The sequence below is a fragment of the Dasypus novemcinctus genome, chromosome 22, assembly GCF_030445035.2.
Source record: "Dasypus novemcinctus isolate mDasNov1 chromosome 22, mDasNov1.1.hap2, whole genome shotgun sequence".
Taxonomy (NCBI): domain Eukaryota; kingdom Metazoa; phylum Chordata; class Mammalia; order Cingulata; family Dasypodidae; genus Dasypus; species Dasypus novemcinctus.
This window is the reverse complement of record NC_080694.1, coordinates 67,463,339-67,484,240: the sequence shown is the minus strand read 5'-3', so window position 1 is coordinate 67,484,240 and position 20,902 is coordinate 67,463,339. Positions and strand designations below refer to the sequence as shown.

Sequence of the window (20,902 nt, the reverse complement as noted above, 5' to 3'; positions counted from 1 at the left end):
TTTATGTCTGAGTGGAGTGAAGGATAGTGGTCAAAGATTGTTCATGAAGGATATGTCGTAGTGTTAAAAATATCAACAAGAATTAAAAAATAAAATGTGCCCACTCAACTGCAAATAAGATAATGCTTTCATTGCTCTTAGGAATTAAAATTCCACCATGGGACTGATGTCACTCCCCCCACGCACCCCTCCCCTCAAGGCCTTCATCCTCATCTCAGTCAGTCCTACCCAGAGGAGGGGCCATAGGGTGCCAAGTGGCAGCACCTCTGGAGATGAGAGGCTCTGTTCTCCTGAGGATGATGGAGGTGACCCAGTGCTCCAGGTCAGCCCCTACCACCCCCAACACGCTGCGCTCTAATGACCTTCTATTCTGTGTCTTCTGGGAAATCCTTCAGAGGTAGGGCAGGTTCTACTCTTTGCCTTTGCACATCCCTGGTGGCCGCCATTCTGCTTGGTGCACAGTGGGCACACAGGAAAAGCTTCTTGAGGGTGTGAGGAATTAATCCCAGTATCTGGGAAGAGTCCAAGAAGAGCAGTGGGGAGCCTTGCCTAGATCACAGCCCATGGCAATAGGGCCAGGTCTGGAGCGCGTTCCTCTGTGCTGAGAAGCCACTTCTGGAGCTCAGGGGAGGGGTGAGGGGGCCGGGAGCAGCCTGAGGTCCTGGACATCCTGACTGTCCACTGGGTCAGGGGCTTGGAGGGTCTCCCCCGATTGCCTGCCGAAGTCCTGACCCTGTAGTGTCCTCTAAAGCAGTGATTTCACCTCCAAGTCTCCAGGGGATGCAGTCAGAGGTCCCATGACCTGGGCTTGGGTTGACTCCATAGCGAGTGGGGCTGACTCCAGCCCCTCAGGAGCTCAGGGAGAACTTGGACCCTCGGCCCCAGAGCCTAAGCAAGGGGAAGACCTCCCACTTGAAGGAGGCCGTGAAGGTGCAGATGGGCTCATGAGTGGCTGCGTTGGCAAAGGAGACTCAGCCCACCTCGTAGTCCAGGGACACCCGCACCTGCTGGGGCTGCTCCGTCAGCACCAGCCGAGTGGGGAAGGAGCCCAGGGATGAGACAAAGCCCCCTGCCAGCCTCACCACCCACACACCCTCCTCACACCACAGCCGCAGCTCCCCCTTCAGCTGCGCAGCCCCACTAGCCACACCCACGGTGCAGCTGCCCCCGTGGGCCAAGTCTACACTGACCACCCACATGAACTGCCCCCTGAGAAGCCACCTTGGGCCAGGACACAGGTAACCTTGTCGAAATGCTGGGGGCTGTCCAGCGAGTTCTGCCACTTGTAGGAGAACCATGCCTCAGACAAGAGGAGCTTGGAGTGGGATATCTGGGGGTCCAGAGTGAGATGAGCTGTGACCGAAGGAAAAAGGATATGGCTATCAGCAGACCTGACGTGGGGAAGCCAAAAGGACATGAGGTCAGCAGACATGCCATGGGGAAGCTAAAGGACATGGGTATCAGCAGACGTGCTATGGGGGAAGCCAAAGGGACATGGATATTAGAAGTCATGCCATGGGGAAACCAAAGGGACACAGATGTCAGCAAACATGCTATGAAGGAAGCTAAAGGGACATGGATGTCAGCAGACACCCATGGGGCTCAGCAGTCAGCAATAAGCCGCCACCACCAGGAAGCCAGCCAAGTTCACTTCTCAGGCCTGTGGGTCTCAACAATGAGGGTGAGGCCTGTGAGCTGGTGAGAAATGCAGCCTGAGGCCCACCTGGCCCAGCAATGAGAATCTTCAGCACCTCGAGATACAGGGGATGTGGGTGCTGGAGCACAGGGGGCGCTGGACTGGGCTGCACCTGCTGCCTGTGGGTACCTGTCAGCTCAGCTGCCTCCAGAGCTTGGCCTGCTCTGCACCTACCCGCCTGGATGCCACGTCCTCCTGCCTGCCACAGGCTAAAGCCACTGTCTGAGACAGCTTAACCCACGGGAGGGAGTCCTTTAGACTCCTGCATGGTGGTACGTTCAGTGGGACACGGATGGCAGAAGACATGCTATGGGTCAGGAGAAACCCCAAATTCAGATGCGTGCATGGGTCAGAGGGCCCTTCTAGGTTGTGTGGCTCCCAGGCCTCTGGCTGAGGGGGGCATGGCCTTTGTGGTTGTGCTGGTCCCCTCCATCCCCTCCCCAGGCCACCCCCAACCACGAGCTGTATCTGAGAGGGTTTGGGGTTCCTGGAGCCCAAGAATTGATCCTAAACCCAGAGCAAGGGGCTCCTCAGTTGGGGTTATCCTGATGGACTTCGCCCCACTCTGATGTAGTCTCTGTGTCCGCAGCACGAGCAGATCCTGAGGAGCAGGTCATGGGCCAGGTGTGTGAGGCAGGCAGCCCCACTCCACACATGTGTGTGTGTGTGTGTGCGCTTTCAGGGGGGATTGCAGTGCCCAACAACCACACATATGTGTACATGTGCCTGTGTGTCCAAGTGCGTGTGCTCATAGAAGTGGCACATCAGTGCCCTTGCAGCACCACATGTGTGTGTGCATGTGCATATTCCAGTGCTTGTGGTCATAGAAGTGGCATCCCAGTGCCCGTGCAGCCCCTGAGGTCATCTTTCCTTCCCCATTTTGGGCCCCATGGCCTCCCAGGTGGCTGCTGACCTGTCTTATGGTCCAACTCGATGCTGAGCTTTTCTGTGGAGAGGAAATAGCACGGGGTGAGTCGCCATTAGTCTCACAGATCCACAGAACATTTTAGTGAGGAGGCACCGTGGCCCAGGGAGGGGTGGGTACAGGGTGGCAGGAGGCTGAGCTCAGGGCAGGGACTCTAAGCTCAGCACAGCAGGAGCCCCTGGAGCCCTGGGAAAAGCACAAGGTTCCGGTCCAGCAGGTGGGGTGGGCGAGGGCTAGACCCTGTCTTTTTGCTCTCTGCGTCCCCAGTGCTGTGCCTGGAGTCCAGGACATGGTACGTGTGACGGAGACGTCTATGTAATGAGGGGACAGGGCTCTGACTTCTCATTCTTCTCAATAACTTAGGTGCTCACAGTCAGCCTTTGATTGGACTGAAAGTCCCTTCACTACAGGCCACTGGGAGCAATTCCAGGAGCTGGATCTGGGGTGGGTCATTGAGAGATCAGCACAGGACTCAGGAGCTCACAGTGTGGGCAGCAGGTGAGAGCCAGACTCCTGGCTCCTCCATCCTTAACCACCCTTCCCTGCCCCACCCACTCCTCGTTCTGGAAAAGAGCATCCAGCCCAGAAGCAGAGTGAAGGCAAGAGGAGAGGGGAGAGGCAGCTTCCACAGGATGAAGATAACACTGTGCTGGAGAATAATCAACAGTGTTCGCTATCAAAAATTACCATGGTTTACCATGGATTAAATGGCTGAGAATGGCTGATTTGTCACACTATCCTTTATATTGCTCAACGTTTATTGATCAGATTTATTTAATTATTCTTCAAATCTATTTTCTTCTGGAAATCTTCACTTTCACTAACTCTTTTTATGCTCCCTCATCCTGTGAGGCAGATTTTATTTAAAAACCTGAAGATAAGGAAACCAGGGGCAGAGAGGGCTGCAGCCTTGCCATGCAGAGAGGCATAGAGGCTGCTTCTGGGTGCAGACTCCACCTGCTGTGTCTGGGAAGACCTGGCCCCTTACCCAGAAACCTCTTCACCTCCCTCTGCAGCAGGAGGGTCTGCTTCACGAAGTCCCGAATGCTCTGGGCCAGTTCAGGGGACAGGGCCACTGGTTTCCAGCACTTTCTGTTTTCATATCTAGGGACACAGAAATGACATGTCTGGGAGTTCTTCGAGATGCCCCAGCCTCAGCTGGCCACCACCTTCTAACTGGAAGTGCCATTCCCACAGGAACTGCTTCCTCCAGGACGGGGCCCACTGTCCACTGCTGGGCACTGCTGGGGACATCCATGGCTGCACTGAGGATGGGATGGGGTGTGTGAAGGGTCACAGGTGACTCTATGTCCTTGATGTCGATGTCACAATGCCATGTATTTGTATGGCAAATTGCTAGGCACGTGTGGTGCATCTTTGTGGGAGAAGAGAAGAGAGACGCTCACTGCTTAACTTATTAGAATGTTTCTGATATCCTAGGAGAGAGAGCAGGGATTCAGGTTTCACCACTCCCACTTTCCTTATAACTAGAAAAGACAAACACCACACTGCTTGACCAGTGTTCTGGCCCTGGGTGTGGGGAGGTCTCCCAATCCCTGGAGGCACCAGGTGTCAGGGGTTACTGCACTTCAGGGCCATGGGGTCGACTCCCTTCTTTTACAGACCCAGGGGGCATGACCTGCAACTGCTGGTGAGAAGTAAATGCTCACCCCATGGTCTCTTTTCCTCAGTGCAGAGTGCTACCTCTAAACTATGCTGCCCTCCTGGTGCCTTGTTGGATCCCAAAATCTCTCCCACAGTGTGAGGAAGAGAAATGCACCAGTATGAAATTCCTGGCCAGTGGAGGGGACACTGAGCTTATGGAAAATAGTTTGCACTGGAAATACCACCTGCCACTTGTTTGCACGGTACTTGACACTTTCCAAAGTTCTACTTTCACTTCCATTTTATCATTGGAGCTGCATGAAATTTCTGCATGGTCATTAAGAAAATTATCTTCCCTATTTTAGGGATGGTAGAAAGGAAAGATAAAGGCCAGAGAAGAAAATGGCAGAGGGCTCTTGGAGAAGCATGGACTGGAATTCAACCCTGCTGGCCCTGTGGTCCCTCTTCTACTCAGAGCACAGAGGTGTTTGAGTAAAGGAGACATGGGCTTAGGAAAGGAAAAATTGCAATTGTTGCTCAGAGCAAGAGGGCACAGGAAGGGATGGGCTTCTAGGCTGACCGTCAGGAGCTCTGCTGCCACTCTCTCCTTCTTCTCCTCCAGCTCTGCAATCAGGGGCTGAACCGGCAGATCTCCCCAGTGGCCAGGAGGTCAACCTCTTCCTGGTGCTGCAGGATGCCCTGGTCCAGCTCTTCCAGCTGGGCAAGGAGCACGCTCTGCTGTTCCTCCAGGAACCAGCTCAAATGAGCAAACTCGGAAACCACCTTCTGTCTCTTGACAGCCACCTGAGTCTAAGGGTCGGGGCAAAACCAGAAGAAGGCATCCCTCCTGTCCTCCCCTACTTTTCCTTTTTTCTTCTTTCTCCCTGTGTCCCTGCTGGCTCAAACCCACACCCTGAGGTTCAGTGGTAAAACCAGACTTGGCACTGTGGCATGCTTTCCTTTCTACCTGCCCCCGTTTCTGGGAGACACTTTCAAGTGCTGCCTCAGCTCCTCCTACTGGAACTTCCCAGAGGGGCATGGTTTGAAGTGTGGAGGAGAGGGGAGGCTGCAGAGACAGGCCTCCTGCCTTTTACAAGTGCTCTCCCAGGGACACAGCACTCAGCTCCTCCAAGGAACAGACTCACCCAGTCTCTACAGCAGTTTGAGGGGCCATGACTATTTTTTTGTCTTTTTTAAAAATATTACATTAAAAAATATGGGGTCCCCATATACCCCCACCCCCTCACCCCACTCCTCCCCCCATAGCAACAATCTCCTCCATCATCATGCGACATTCATTGCATTTGGTGAATACATCTCTGAGTACCGCTGCGCCTCATGGCCAATGGTCCACATCATAGCCCATACTCTCCCACAGTCCACTCAGTGGGCCGCCATGACTATTTTTAATTTCTATTTCATAGACAGGTAAACTGAGGTCAGCGATTTGCTCGAGGTCATCTGACTCATTACTGCTGGAGTCATGACTCAAGCCCAGAATGGCCCCAAGGCCCAGTGAGCTCTCACCCCTGTTTCAGGGAGGCCCTGGGCCCCGATGGAGGGGAGGGGCAGGGAAGCTGACCACCAGGAGGACGTGGAGTCTCTGACTCTCTCTTGCCTGGAATCCTTGAATTTCCTCTCTCTTTCCTCAGACTCTCAAGACACTTCTGAATTTGTTCCCGGGAGAAGGAACATGAAATATTTAAGATGGGGAACAATAATTTGTTGGAGGTGTCATCTCACCCACCCTCTGTGTGACCCAGGAAGGAACCACGGCCGTAGCTGACCCTGCCTGGACCTCACTCCTCCTGGACGGCGTGTGCTCTTTGACCCTGTTCTTCCTGATCTGTCCCCCAAGAATGTCCATCAAGCCTGCCCTCATGAGGGGCCATCAGAGGCCAGGACTCAGTTTCCACTCGAGCTTTCCTTTCTCCAGGGAAGCATCCTAATTTGTGTCTTTGGTAAGTGACATTGGGGATCTGTCCTGAGCTTCTGAACCTATGATCTGCCTTCTTTGAAATTATTCCAAGTTTATGACTCATGTCCCAAAAGGAGCGAGTCCGAGTAACAACCCTCCCTTATGAACAAATCAATCATCTGCATGTGATTCTGGAGTAGAGAAGAACTCAGGTAATGCCAAAGTAATCAATGAAATGCTTTATCAACTATGAGCTCTGGAAATAGAGTTAGGAACATAAACAGGTACACACTCTTTCACGCTCATATATGTGTAATTTCAGAAATACACATGGAATTCACAAAGTTAACTATTAACACATCTGCACACCCCTAGACAACAGTTTGTCCTAAAGCACAACACAGGAGGGGCAGGGGTGGGGTAGATGGGAATCCCCTTTCCTTTCCATGTAACATTTATGTGATCTAAAGGTTCTTTAAAAATAAAGAAAAAAAAGGAAACTAATAACAACACTCACTAATAACAGCACACACTCACTCGATGTGAACCCCCAGTACTTCATAGCTGCCAGCGCTCTTCTCTCCCAAGCACTAGCGCTCCCACAGCTGCCCTTGCCCTCCACAGATACGCAAACCTCAACCCAGACCCCCGCAGTCCACCTCCCTGACACGTGCGCAGACACCACACTCACTTTTCCTTCATCCGCTCATTCAACGAGCACGAATTCAGGTCCTACTGTGTGTCACGCAAGGAGACAACACAGAACACCCAGCAAAATCCAAAGCAGACACCCAGCCCCACCCCGACGCGGTCTCTGGTCCCCCCGGTAGGGCCCCTCCCCCGCGGCTTCCAGGCGGCGCCCGCGGTGCGCACGGGTGCTCCCGCGCCTCCCCGCACAGCGCGCACAACTGCGCCGCGTCGTCCTCGCAGAAGTGGAGCTTCTCGCGTGCTCCGGCGCACGGCCTGCTCCTCGGTGCCTGGCTCGGGCAGCAGCCGCAGGCGCTCGAGGCGCCACCACGCCGGGAGCTGCTAGGTGCGCCGGAGGCGCCCGGGGCCCAGGGGCTCCCTGCAGAGCGCGCGGCTGCGGGGCGCGTCGGGGCCGCCCGCGGGCTCGCAAGTAGGGCAGGGCAGCCGCAGCAGGAGTCGTGGCCGCAGGCGATGGTGACCGGCTCCCTGAGCGCCCTGACAGATGGACAGGGGGCCTCCTTGGACAGGCTGCTCACGCAAGGGGCCGCGGCCATGTGGGAGCCGGGGGGGGGGGGGGGGAAGCCCGATTCCGGCTGGTCCTCGGGCTGGCCCTGCACGCTCGGCTGCGGGGCGAGGGCCAGGCGGGCTGAGGAGCGGGCCACGCGCTCACACTGTTGGGCCCGCGGAGGCAGGGCACACCGCACACAGGGTCGCCCCGCTCACTCACGGACTCACGCACGCCTCGCACATTCACGCAGTCACACACTCACGCAGTCACACTCACACGTGCGCACAGGGGAGGCCTCCACGTGCATCTCTGGTGGCCACCGTCCCCTCTCCCGCGTTCTGAAAGGAGGCACACATCTGCCAAGAGTGGAGACGAGAAAGAGCAGAGGAGGGTGAGGACCGGGACCTGCATCCCAGGGCGGCGTCAGGCCCTCTGCGCCCCCATCCCTGACAGGTCACCGTTCCTTCCCATTCCCCACAGACACTCCAGAGGAAGGAAGTGCTGGGCTCTCGCTGCCCACGGTGGAGGGAAATCGCTCTCTCTGGGGTGTGGAGGGGACGAGGCCACCCTAGGCTCCTGGCAATGCCACCTGCTGTCTCCAGGGAGATTGGTGTATCAGCCAGCCCCGCGCCACCAGCCAGCATTCAGGGGGCCTGGGAACCCAGAGAAGATGCTGTGCCCGGCTGTGCAGGCTCAGATGCCCCCCGGTGGAGGTGCCCCACTGGCCCCCGCAGCCCCACACTGTGCCCTGCTGGGGAGGAGGGAGAAGAGCAGAAACGGCCAGCACTTGTCTATGCCGAATCTGTACCTCGGGATAGAAGCACTGAACACATGTGCTCTTAGTTATTCCTCCTGCTACTCTGCAATGTTGGTACATTTAGGCTCTTTGTTTTATAAATGAGGTTTGTAGCGTGCCCAAGTTTACACAATGGAAAGGTGGACGTGACAGTAATTGGCAGGGAGGTCTGTGTGTCCCCAGAGCAGAGCTGCTGATAAAATAGGATGTGAGTCACATGTGAGATGTAAACTTCTAATAGGCAAGTGTGGGAAACAAAGGTATGTTGTTTGCATGGAAGCAAGTTACTTCCTTGACCACTGAGTCACTGTCTCCATAGCTATACGGGCAGATCATAAATCTAGCAAGGTGATGTGTACACTCAGGTGGAACGAGGACTAGGTAGAACAGGACAACATGGGCAACAAGATTTATGGGTATGTTTTCTCAACAATATAATAGAACATTGAAATTTTGAACCTTGATTTATTTTGATCCATCGTGTTACACAGGTTGAGGTAATAGGAATAGTTAGCTAGGATAGTTGCTGGTTCTCACGACTGCTTGGGGTGTATAAAGAAGCCCCTGAGATTAATAAACTTGTCTGATGAGCTTGAGGCTTCAATGCTCGCAGATCCCCTGATCCCAGCCTCTCTTTGTCTTTCATTCCCGATACCCTTCAGGTCCACGACTCTGATATCTGGCACCCAACGTGGGGCCCAAGGCAGTGACTGCAGCAGAGATTCTTCCATGGCAGTATCGGGAATGCAGAAACTGAAAACCTTCCTGAAAGGCTGAGGCGTCCATTGAAAGGTGACTTGAGTCTGACAATACAGTGGTAAGAATCTTAATTAATTTTGTTTCCACTAGCATCAGGGTATGGGTAATCAACCAGAACATCTGGAAGAATATTCACAGGTACTAAAAACTCTTTTAAATACTGTCAGAGTCTCAGTGAAAACTGCTGATTTACTTGAACTTTTTGCTCCAGTACAAAATCACTGTTATTGGTTTCAGCCACAAGGGAAAAATCTTTTAAATCTTAAACAGTGGAAACAGGTAATGAAGGTGCTACATAGAGCATACCAAAAAGTAGAAATTATACCACTGTCGGTGTGGGCTTTAGGGCAACAGATTGCAGCAGCCTTAGATCAACTGCAGTCTGAAGTGGAGGAGGAAGAAATTACCATCTTTTCCAGGGAACCCCATGAAATGGGCCATCAGAGTGAGGACAGTGAAGAAATAGAGGACAAGGATCAGGATGAGGATGAGCCCCCTGATGAGAAAAAAATTAACCCCTTTCTGCCTAAGCAGATACCTAAATTGAATATTTGTAAAGCCAGCATTTACCCTAATTTGTGTAATGTAGCCCCTGCAGTCCCACCGGTTACAATACCTACAGCCCTGGGAATATTTACTGATGCCATTGACACCAGGCCCTACACTAACAACGTATTTGTACCTAATCCAGTTCCAACTACTCCCTTAATGTGTTGTTTGCTGCAAGGGTCTTGGCAGGGGGATCCTGAAGCAATGCAATTACTAACAGCTTTCCCAGTAAATATTCAACAAGTTCCCCCAGATGCAAACAACCCTCAAGGAGGATATAATTTTCATCATGAACCCCTGCCATTTAAAATTCTGAAAGAACTTAAACAAGCCTGTGCACAATTTGGAACTAACAGTCCTTACACTTTTGGCTTAGTGCAGGGGCTGGCTCAAGCTGACCGACTTATCCCCTGGGATTGGGACATGCTGGCTAGAACTGTTTTAAGGTAGGCTGAGTTTTTGCAATTTAAAACCTGGAAGACAGATAAAGCCAATATGATTGCATGCTGTAATGCAGTACAGAATCCTCCCATTCTTATTTCTGCTGAACAATTATTGGGTATTGGTGATTGGTCTGGAATTCAAAGACAGCTCCAATACAATGATCAGCCATAACTCAAGTGCACAATTCATGTTTGGCAGCTTGGAAATGGATTTGTGCACCTGGAAAACCTACTCAATCTTTTGCCAAAGTGATCCAGGGAGTTAATGAACCATATGTGGAAATTGTAGCCTGATTAACTGACATTTTGATGAAAACAATTGAGATACCAGAAGCAAGAGAGTTAATTTTGTTAATGCTTGCTTTTGATCAGGCTAACAGTGAATGTAAAAAGGTGGTCTTGGCTGCAGCCTTTAAAGGTAACTCGAAGGAGGATAGAAAGAAAGGAAATTGTTTTAAATGTGGGAACTATCAGAAAGACTGTAGATCCTTCTAGCCCTAGAACACTGTCTGTAGAGGCTGAAAAAGAGTTGGCATTGATAGAGGATCAATCTCTCAAGGGCAATTAACACAAATAGAACCTGACAAAGCTGTTGATTTGATTATTTTCTCAACCCCTCAATCTCCTACAGCTTTATTTTGGCAAGAAGGTATATTGGAATGTTGTGGGGTTTTTTTAACTAATAATGAACAAAAGAGATTGCAAACATATCTCCAAAAAGTTATTTCCATTCTAGTAAAAAGCCATGTTAGATTGTCACAATTAAAGGGGTCTGATCCAGACAGAATTATTTGTGATCTTTCTCATGAAGAAATGCAATACTTATATATAACTAATCCTCAATGGCAAGTTGCTATTAGTAATTTTCAAGGCATTATTGATAATCATTATCCTACTTCCAAATTGTTAATGTTCTTACGAAGAACCACTTGGATTTTACCAAAAATTGTGAAAACTCATCCTATTGAAAATGCTCATACAGTATTTACTGATGATAGTAGTAATGGAAAAGCAGCATACGTTACCTCTCAAAAAGAACAGGTTTGGCAGACTCCTTATTCATCTGCTCAATGCACAGAGCTTTCAGCCATCATTAAGGTTTTACAAACATTTCAGGAACCCTTGAATATTTTCTCTGATTCTGAATATGTGTGTTTAACTGTGGCTCATATTGAAACAGCTCATATTTTTATTACTGATGAATTGTCTCAACTTTTTGCTGACCTTCAAGCCCTCATTTGGCAAAGAAGTCAGCCCATATATATTACTCATATCCATTCTCATTCTTCCCTTCCTGATCCTATAGCTACCCAAAATGCCCAGACTGATCTGTTAGTGGGATGTTTGCAGGATGCAACTAAATATTATGCATTGACTCATATTAATACTAAGGGACTTAGACATAAATTTCCTCAACTGACAAAACATCAAGCTCAAGAGATTATTCACATTTGTCCCACCTGTGAGCCCTCGGCCACAGTGCCCTTTCAGTCTGTAACTAATCCCAGAGGCCTGGCTCCTAATCAACTGTGGCAGATAGATGTTACTCACATACCATCGTTTGGTAAATTACAATATGTTCATGTCTATATTGACACTTACTCTCATTTTTTGTGGGCTACTGCACAAAGTGGTGAATGTTTTCATCATGTTCATTCCCATTTGTGGTCTGCTTTTGCTGTGATGGGATGCCCCTTGAAAATTAAAACTGATAATGGCCCTTCTTACACCAGTAAGCCTTTTACTTCCTTTTGTTTTACATATGCTATTGAGCATGTTACTAGTATTCCTTACAGTCCTACAGATCAAGCCATAGTTGAATGCAGCCATCATACCCTAAAAACTATGCTTTTAAAACAAAAAGGGGGAGATGATGGTATTATAACACCAAAAGATCAATTGGTAAAAGCTTTATTTACTTTAAATTTTCTTAATGTTTATAATTCACTGACACCTGCAGAATGTCACTTTAGAAAACATCAAACATCTACAGTGGACACTGGAAATGAAGATCAACCAATATTCTAGAAAGCTATTTTAAGCAATGAATGGAAAAAAGGCAGGATTAAAGTATGGGGGTAAGGCTATGCTCTCGTCATTTCAGAAAATGGAGAGCAAATTTGGCTACCTGCAAAGAGGATTAAACCACGGAATGAAGAGATGGGGTCTCCTACAACTTCTGAAGAAGGTGATCGTAAGTAATGAGTAAGCCGCGGGTAATCACACCTATTGGGCCTATATACCTAACCCCCCATCACTCAGAGTGTTAACCTGGAAAGATCCATCCTTTCCTATTTATCTGAATAAGACCCATATATTCCCTGGACCAATTGATGATAGGTTACCAATTAAGCCCCATGAGGAAGGATAAAGAATCTATATCTCATATTACCATTTGATTATCAACCCCTATGCATTGGTATCATCCTCCATGTATGTATGTTAAAAATCAGATTATGATTATCTTCAAAAATAATACTAAATCTTTAGTGATGTTATTTCCTTCTTATAATTATATGGTGACTAAAAAACCTACCTATAAGTGTCCACAAAGAGATATTGAGGATAAAGAAAGATGGCAAGAATACCATATAGGAAGGATCTGTCATTGTTAATGATTCCTATGGAATAGTGTGGAAAAGTGCCCCTATGGGGAGTCCCACCAAATATAATGGCAGATTTATTTGGTATGGTCTAAATAGTAAAGGACAGCAAATTAGTAATATGCAATATCCCTTTCATAAATCCCTTGATTTGGATGAAAAAATAATTTTTACCAAAAATAATCGTGTTTGGAAATATAAAGGGAAATGGATCCCTTCTCCATGGTGTAATATTACATCTATGCATAGTCAAAAGAATTTGTGGAAAGTTTTTCTGGGAATAGCACCTACTATAGAATGGAGTGGGAATAATAGAGAGAATGGTCAATATTTGCATTTAGATCAAACTCTTCATTTTCAGTCGTGTGTAAGAGATCCTTATCTATTTGTGGTTGGAAAACTAGCTATAACCAAGAATACTCTATTTTATAAAAGTGGGACGTTGTATACTGTTTGTCTGAGAATATTTTACAGAATGGAGATTTCATTACAATGGCTCGAAGGCAGCCGGGTGTGTGGATTCCAGTGTGACTGAACCAAATTTGGCAATCATCACCTGAGAGTCAACTGCTGTTCCATATGGCTCAAGAAATCCTGAAGCACTCAAAGTGATTTGTGGGACTGTTCATAGCTAGCATATTGGGACTGATTGGTGTTATTGCAGCTGCTGCCACAGCTACTGTGGCCTTGCATGAGACTGTGTGTGGGAAACAAAGGCATGCTGTTTCCATGGAAGCAAGTTACTTCCTTGACCACTGAGTCAAGCTGTCCCCTATGATTATCATTGCAGATCACAATCATGGCTGGGTAAAGCACACCTGCAGGCGGAACAATAACATATAGAATGGAACGACCTGAGTAACAGGATTTATGAGTATAGTTACTGATTTTTATAATAATAGTTCCAGTAAAGTTTGCTGGTGTTCAGCAATCACTAGTTAATATAGAATGAGGTAAGGGTAATAGGTAACTTGATTTTATGCTGAATGTCACGTATGTTAGGAGTATATATACTAGCCCCTCGACTCAATAAATTTGTCTGATGAGCTTGAGAAATCAATGCTCTCAGATCCCCTGAACCCAATCTCTCTTTGTCTTTCATTCCTGATACCCTCGGGTCACTGACTCTGACAGGTGGCTCCCAAGGTGGGGCCCAAGGCAGAGGATTCATCAAGACATGGCAGCGTAGAATCTTCCACCTCTGGATCAGGAATGCAGAAAGCTGAAAAGCCTTTTTTAAGGTAAGGAGCGTCAAAATTAATTAACCCGGGTAGATTGCTGCTTCATATTACTAAGTTTTGCTTTCCACTAGCATCAGGGTATGGATAATCAACCAGGACGCTTGGAAGAATATTCACAGGTTTTGAAAACACTGTTGCACAGTGTAGGCATCACAGTTAAGACTGCAGATTTATTAGAATTGTTTTCTTTGGTTCAAAAACATTGTTATTGGTTTCAACCACAGGGAAAGAATTTGATGAATGTTAAGCAGTGGAGGCAAGTAATGAAAGCATTGTGGAGAGCATATCAGAAAGAAGAGAATATACCTGTATCAGTTTGGGCTTTAGGACAGCATATTGCTGCTGCATTAGATCCTTTGCAGTCTGACGAAGAGGAAGAGATTGTTCTTTTCTCCAGGGAGGAAGCAGCTATGAATGATACAGATAAAGACAGGAACTTGGAGGAGGATCAGGAGGCAGAGGAGTTATTCAAAGTTAAAGACACAAATCCGTTCTTAACTAAATCCATGTCGGAACTAAATATTTCTAAGGCAAACGTATATCCTAACTTGACTCAAGAGGTTCCCTCTGTACCTCCGGAACCTGGAAAAATACCTAGTGGACTTTTCTATATGGACCTGCCTTATGTTCATAGCAGCTTTAAGCCAAATCCTGTGCCTGCTACTCCATTAATGAGATGTCTTTTACTGGGATCTAGTCAAGGTGGGCCTATGGCTATGCAAGCTGTAGCAGCTTTTCCTGTAACTATTCAACAAATTCCTCCTGATGCTCAAAACCCACAAGGGGGAATTTATGCTCATCATGAGCCTCTTTCTTTTAAAGTATTAAAGGACATCAAACAGGCATGTACTCAATATGGCACTCAGAGTCATTACACTATTGGATTGGTGGAAGGACTTGCAAATACATACAGGTTAATAATACCTTGGGATTGGGATATGCTGACTAAAACAGTATTGAATGCTGCTGAGTTCTTACAATTTAAGACTTGGTGGACAGATGAAGTTGCTATGAGAGAACAACAAAATAGGGCTCAGAATCCACCTGTTAATATTACTGCTGAACAACTGTTAGGCTCTGGAGCTTGGGCAGGTATTGAAAGGCAGCTTCATTATGAAGATCAGGCTGTTAATCAAGTGAGGCAGTCATGTTTGGCTGCATGGAGAAGGATTACAGCTCCAGGAAAGCCTACACAGTCTTTTGCTAAAGTGATTCAAGGTGTTAATGAACCTTATGTGGAATTTATTGCCAGACTGACTGATACGCTTACTAAGACTATTGAAATTCCTGAAGCTAGAGAGTTAATCCCACTAACTCTCACTTTTGATCAAGCTAACAGTGAGTGTAAGAAAGCTATCTGGCCTCTTAAGGCCACAGGTGGGTCTGTCCTTGATTATATAAAAGCTTGTCAGGACATTGGTTCAACCACCCACCAGATGGCAGTGTTAGCTTCAGCTATGAGAGGAGGAAATAAACTGAAAAAGAAAGGAAATTGTTTTAAGTGTGGAAAATTTGGACCTTTTCAAAAGAATTGTCGGTCCTATGTTAATCAAGCAGGAAAAGGACCTCATACTCCATCAAAAATTTGTCCAGTGTGCTGTAAAGGATATCATTGGGCTAATGAATGTAGATCAAAAATAGACTCGAAAGGCACACCTTTAAAATTGGGAAACCACTTTGCCGGCCTAGCTCAGGGCCCTCAGACAAAAAATATGAGCCTGGCCAACCAATTTCCTGTCATCAGCAGCGGTCAGTATCATTCATCCCAGTCTCAGAATTAAGAGTGGCTACTCAAAGTAGTGCTGCTGTTGATCTTCCATCTACTGAGACTAAATTGATAACTTCAGAGGGAGGCATTCAAACAATTTCTACAGGAGTAAAAGGGCCTTTACCTAAAAATACAGTAGGCATTATAGTTGGAAGAAGTAGTTTAACTATGAAGGGATTGTTGGTGCAAGTAGGAATTATAGATAGTGATTTTACAGAGGAAATAAAAATAATGGTTCAAGCTGTTAATTCTATTCAAATACAAAAAGGACAATGAATTGCTCAATTATTACTGCTTCCTTATAATAACCAGCTACTCTTCCTTTTAAAAGGAAGGGGGAATTCAGATCAACTGGAAAAATATGTATTGGCAAACTTTTGTAAGTGATGATAGACCTGAAACTACAATTACAATTAATGGCAAAGTGTTCTTTGGCTTAATAGGTACAGGAGCAGATGTATCTATTATAGCTAAACGTTATTGGCCTCAATCCTGGACTTTGCAGAAAGTACCTACAGTTTTTACTGGAGTTGGTACAATGACTGATGTTTATCAAAGCACTAATATTTTTGATGTCTTAGGCCCTGATGGACAAAAATCTACTTTACAACCTTATGTGGCTGATGTGGGAATTAATTTGTGGGGCCATGATTTGTTAAGTCATTGGGGTGCTTTCATTCATATTCCTACCTTATTGGAGCAGGCTAAAACATTATATATGTATATGCAATATAATACTAGAAGGAAAGGTGATAGGAGGGGAATTGGATTTCCTTCCCAGTTCAGCAGATCCTGAATGAGCAAATTTATCTTAGGGGCCATTGAAAGAAAGGGCAGTCCCATACCAATTACTTGGCTAACTGAAACACCGGTATGGATAGATCCATGGCCCCTAACAGTAGAAAAATTAAATGCCCTACATAGTTTGGTTAAAGAACAGTCAGAGCAAAAGCTTATAGAACCTTCTAATAGTCCTTGGAACTCTCCGGTTTTTGTTATTAAAAAGAAATCTGGAAAATGGAGACTCCTGATGGATTTAAGAGCTATAAATAAGGTCATGAGTCCTATGGGAGCACTACAACTGGGAGTTCCACAACCATCAATGATTCCAAAAGATTGGCCTCTTATTATAATTGATTTGAAAGATTGTTTTTTCACTATTCCTTTAGGTAAAGGATAGGTAAAGTTTGCTGATAAGGTAAAGTTTGCTTTCTCTGTGCCTTCATTTAAGAATCAGGCACCTATGCAAAGATATCAATGGTGTGTTTTACCTCAGAGTATGATGAATAGTGCAACCATGTGTCAATTATTTATTCATCAGTCTCTTCAAAAGTTACGTGATCAATTTCCTGAAGTGACGATTATCCATTATATGGATGATATATTATTCGCTCATGCTTCTGATGAAAAATTACAAGTATTTGTTATGGCAGAAAAATTTTTACTGGAATATGGGTTACAAATAGACCCAGAAAAAATTCAGAAAGAAGCTTCATTCTCTTACTTAGGAATGAAATTGGCTAAAGGGTGTATTACACCTCAAAAGCTGCAAATTTGTAGAGATAAACACTCTTAATGATTTTCAAAAGCTTTTAGGAGATATTAATTGGATTAAGCCTATGTTAGGAATTCCTAATTATATGTTAACTCATTTATTCCAAACTCTGCAGGGGGATTCAGACCTTACTAGTGCACGTTCTTTATCTGCGGAATCAGAACAAGAATTAAATCTAATAGAGGAAAGAATTTCACAAGGACAGTTGACACAAATTGACCCTGGAAAATTGTAGATTTAATTATATTTTCCACTGTGCAATCTCCCACAACTTTACTGTGGCAGGAGGGAGTTTTGGAGTGGATTTTCCTACCTAATAATAAACAAAAGAGATTACAAACTTATCTACAAAAAAATCATTAATATATTGGCAAAAGGACGTGTGCGCTTAATGCAACTTAAAGGGTCTGATCCTGATCGCATTTTTTGTGAGTTATCACAGGAAGAAATTCATCATTTATATGTAACCAACCCTCAATGGCAGATAGCTATCAGTGATTTTCAAGGTGTTATTGATAATCATTTTCCTACTTCAAAATTACTTACTTTCTTATGAAAAACTACTTGGATATTACCTAAGATTATAAAATCTCTACCTTTAGAAAATGCATGTACAGTGTTTAATGATGGCAGTAGTAACGGGAAAGCAGCATTTGTTACCAAAGGAAAAGAACAGGCTTGGCAGACTCCAGTCACATCTGCTCAGTGTTCTGAACTTGCTGCCATCATTAAGGTGTTAACAATATTTAAGGAACTTTTGAATATTGTCTCTGATTCTGAATATGTATGCCTTACTGTCAAGCATATTGAAATGGCTCATATCTTTGATACTGATGAATTATCTCAACTTTTTCCTGATTTGCGACTTCTCATTAGATTAAGACAGCATCCTATTTACATTACACATATACTTTCTCATACATCTTTGCCTGGTCCTATGACAGCAAATAATACTCGAGCTGATTTATTAGTGGGGTGTTTACAAAGTGCTCATGATTACCATGCTTTAACTCACATTAATGCTAAAGGCCTGCAAAATAAATATCAAAAGTTAATAAGATTACAAGCACAGGAAATTATTCGTACTTGTCCTACCTGTGGACCACTAACAGCAGTGCCTTTTCAGGCTGGAACTAATCCCAGAGGCCTGACTCCTAATCAATTATGGCAGATGGATGTTACTCACATTCCATCCTTTGGCAAACTACACTCTCAATCATTCACAAAAATTGCAGAATCTGAGAATCAACCAGTATTTTGGAAAGATGTTTTAAGTAATGAATGGAAAAAAGGCAGGTTTAAAGTATGGGGGCGAGGTTATGCTCTTATCATTTCAGAAAATGGAGATGAAATCTGGCTTCCAGCAAAAAGGATTAAACCTAGGACTGAAGAAGTGGAGTCTTCTACACATATGGATCCTACTGATAGTGAGTGAAACCGGCAATGGTAATGGTAATTACACATATTGGGCTTATATTCCTAATCTCCCATTACTTCGAGTGTTGACCTGGAAAGATCCTTCTTTTCCTGTTTATTAGAATAAAAACTCTTATATTTCCTGGACCCATGGATGATAGACTACCACTTAAGTCATGAGAAGAAGGACAAAGGATTTATAATCTCCTTCTTCCATTTGATTTCCGACCTCTTTGCATTGGCAATCGCCCACCATGTATGGCTGTGAAAAATAGAACTATGATCAATTTTAGCCATAATAATACTAAATCTTTGGTAACTTTATTCCCATCCTATCAGTACCAAGAATATAAGTATCCAAGTTATAGTTGTCCTAAGAGGAATGCTGGTGATATGCAAAGATGGTATGAATGACATATGGGAAGAAGATCTGTCGTTTTCAATGATTCCTATGGAATAGTTTGGGAAAGTGCCCCTATGGGGAATCCCAACAAATATAAGGGCAGATTTATTTGGTATGGTATAAATAGCAAGGGACAACACGTTAGTAATGTACAATATCCTTTTCATGAATCTTTGTTCCTTAATGAAAAGATAATTTTTACCGAAATTAATAGTGATTGGAAAAATATAGGGAAATGGGTTCCTTTTCCATGGTGCAACAGCACTGGAGTCCATGATCAAAAACAAATATGGAAAGTCTTAGGAGTGGCATCTACTTCTGAATGGAATGGTAATAAAAGTATGGATGGACAATATTTACATTTAGATCAAATTCATCATTTTCAATCATGTGTCAGAGATCCATATGTCTTTGTGGTAGGGAAGGCTACCATTACTTAAAATGCTTTATTCTATAAGGACGGGGCTTTGTATACTTGCTTGTCTGAGAATATTTTACAGAATGGAGATATTATCACCATGTCTCACTGAAGACGAGGAGTGTGGATCCTGGTGAAAATGAATTGGATGTGGCAGTCATCTCCTGAGAGTCATCTTCTTTTCCATCTGGCTCAAGGACTGTTGAAACTCTCAAAAAGATTTTTGGGACATCTCATAGCTGGCATTCTTGGGCTCATTGGTGTCATGACTGCTGCTGCCACTGCTGCTGTTACATTGCATGAGACGGTGCAAACACAGCAATACTTGCATGATTGGCACAAGAATGCAAGTGACTTATGGCATAGTCAGGAGCATATTGATGAAGGACTTAATGACAGAGTTAGTGATTTGGAATCTGCTGTTTTACACTGTGCAGGTCAAGTTTATAATTTGAATTTGTTAAGAGGATTGAAATGTGATTGGAATGAATGTAATTTTTGTATTACTCCTTTGGATTATAACATTTCTATGTTTCAGTGGAATAAGATCAGAAATCATTTGTTAGGTCACAAAGGAAATATGTCGTTAGAAATTGAAGAATTGCAGAAAAAGATTTTAGAAATATCTCATAATCAGATATACATAGATAATGATAAGGACGTCTTTAATGATTTGATTTCACATTTAAATAAGTTTAATCCTGTTGATTGGTGGAAATCTCAGCATTTCTTATCTGCCTTAGGAATAGGGATATGTGTATTAATCCTGTTGCTCATGGTTGTCGCTTGCCTGGGTAAAGGTGTTTGCCAGAGATTGCACTGTGTGGACACAATGGGACAGGCTAATAACTTAGTACTTGCTAAAACATTACAATAGTACCCCGTGGTCAGTGAGCTTGGCTGGTAGTCAATGATGGGTAAAACCCCCTGGGGGGCAACCTAAGACAGGCACAGCCACCCTGATTAAAACAAAAAGGGGGAAATGTGGGAAACAAAGGCATGTTATTTCCATGGAAGTAAGTTACTTCCTTGACCACTGAGTCATGCTGTCGCCATAGCTATACGTGCAGGTCATAAATCTAGCAAGGTGATGTGTATGCTCAGGTGGAACGAGGACTAAGTAGAACGGGACAACCTGGGCAACAAGATTTATGGGTATGTTTTCTCAACAATATAATAGAACATTGAAATTTTGAACCTTGATTTATAATCGTAGATTTTGATCCATTGTGTTACACAGGGTGAGGAAATGGGAATAGTTAGCTAGAATAGTTACTGGTTCTCACAATTGCTTGGGGTATATAAAGAAGACCCTGAGATTAATAAACTTGTCTGATGAGCTTGCTCAATGGTCTCAGATCCCCTGATCCCAGTCTCTCTTTGTCTTTCATTCCTGATACCCTGATACCTAAATGGGTGAATTTAATTGTAACAATACAATTAACTCAAAATACCCACAAATGTCATTTCAACATATGTTTAGTATAAAATATTAATGCGATATTTACATTTTAAAAATTTGTGCTAAATCTTTGCAATCCAGGACACATCTAAACTTGGAGCTGCCACATTACCATACTCAAGTATAGGACAAAGAAGTTCCAGAGTCTGC

The 20,902-nt window shown here is 45.0% G+C and overlaps 1 long non-coding RNA gene and 1 pseudogene across 3 annotated transcripts; one reads left to right on the top strand and one right to left on the bottom strand.

The window, feature by feature from the left end:
• Nucleotides 1–848: 848 nt before the first annotated feature.
• Nucleotides 849–7,646, bottom strand: LOC101434055 (tripartite motif-containing protein 10-like; annotated as a pseudogene).
• Nucleotides 7,647–8,692: 1,046 nt separating this feature from the next.
• LOC131275364 (uncharacterized) lies at nucleotides 8,693–19,799 on the top strand. 3 transcript variants are annotated; one of them, XR_009182813.2, is made up of 5 exons: nucleotides 8,804–8,952; nucleotides 11,991–12,080; nucleotides 13,624–13,730; nucleotides 18,391–18,499; nucleotides 19,361–19,799. It is a non-coding gene; the product is annotated as an uncharacterized lncRNA (long non-coding RNA). The 3 variants fall into 3 exon arrangements; XR_009182812.2 differs by having other exon boundaries at nucleotides 8,693–8,952; nucleotides 11,991–13,730; nucleotides 19,373–19,799; XR_009182811.2 differs by having other exon boundaries at nucleotides 8,694–8,952; nucleotides 11,991–13,730.
• Nucleotides 19,800–20,902: the final 1,103 nt, after the last annotated feature.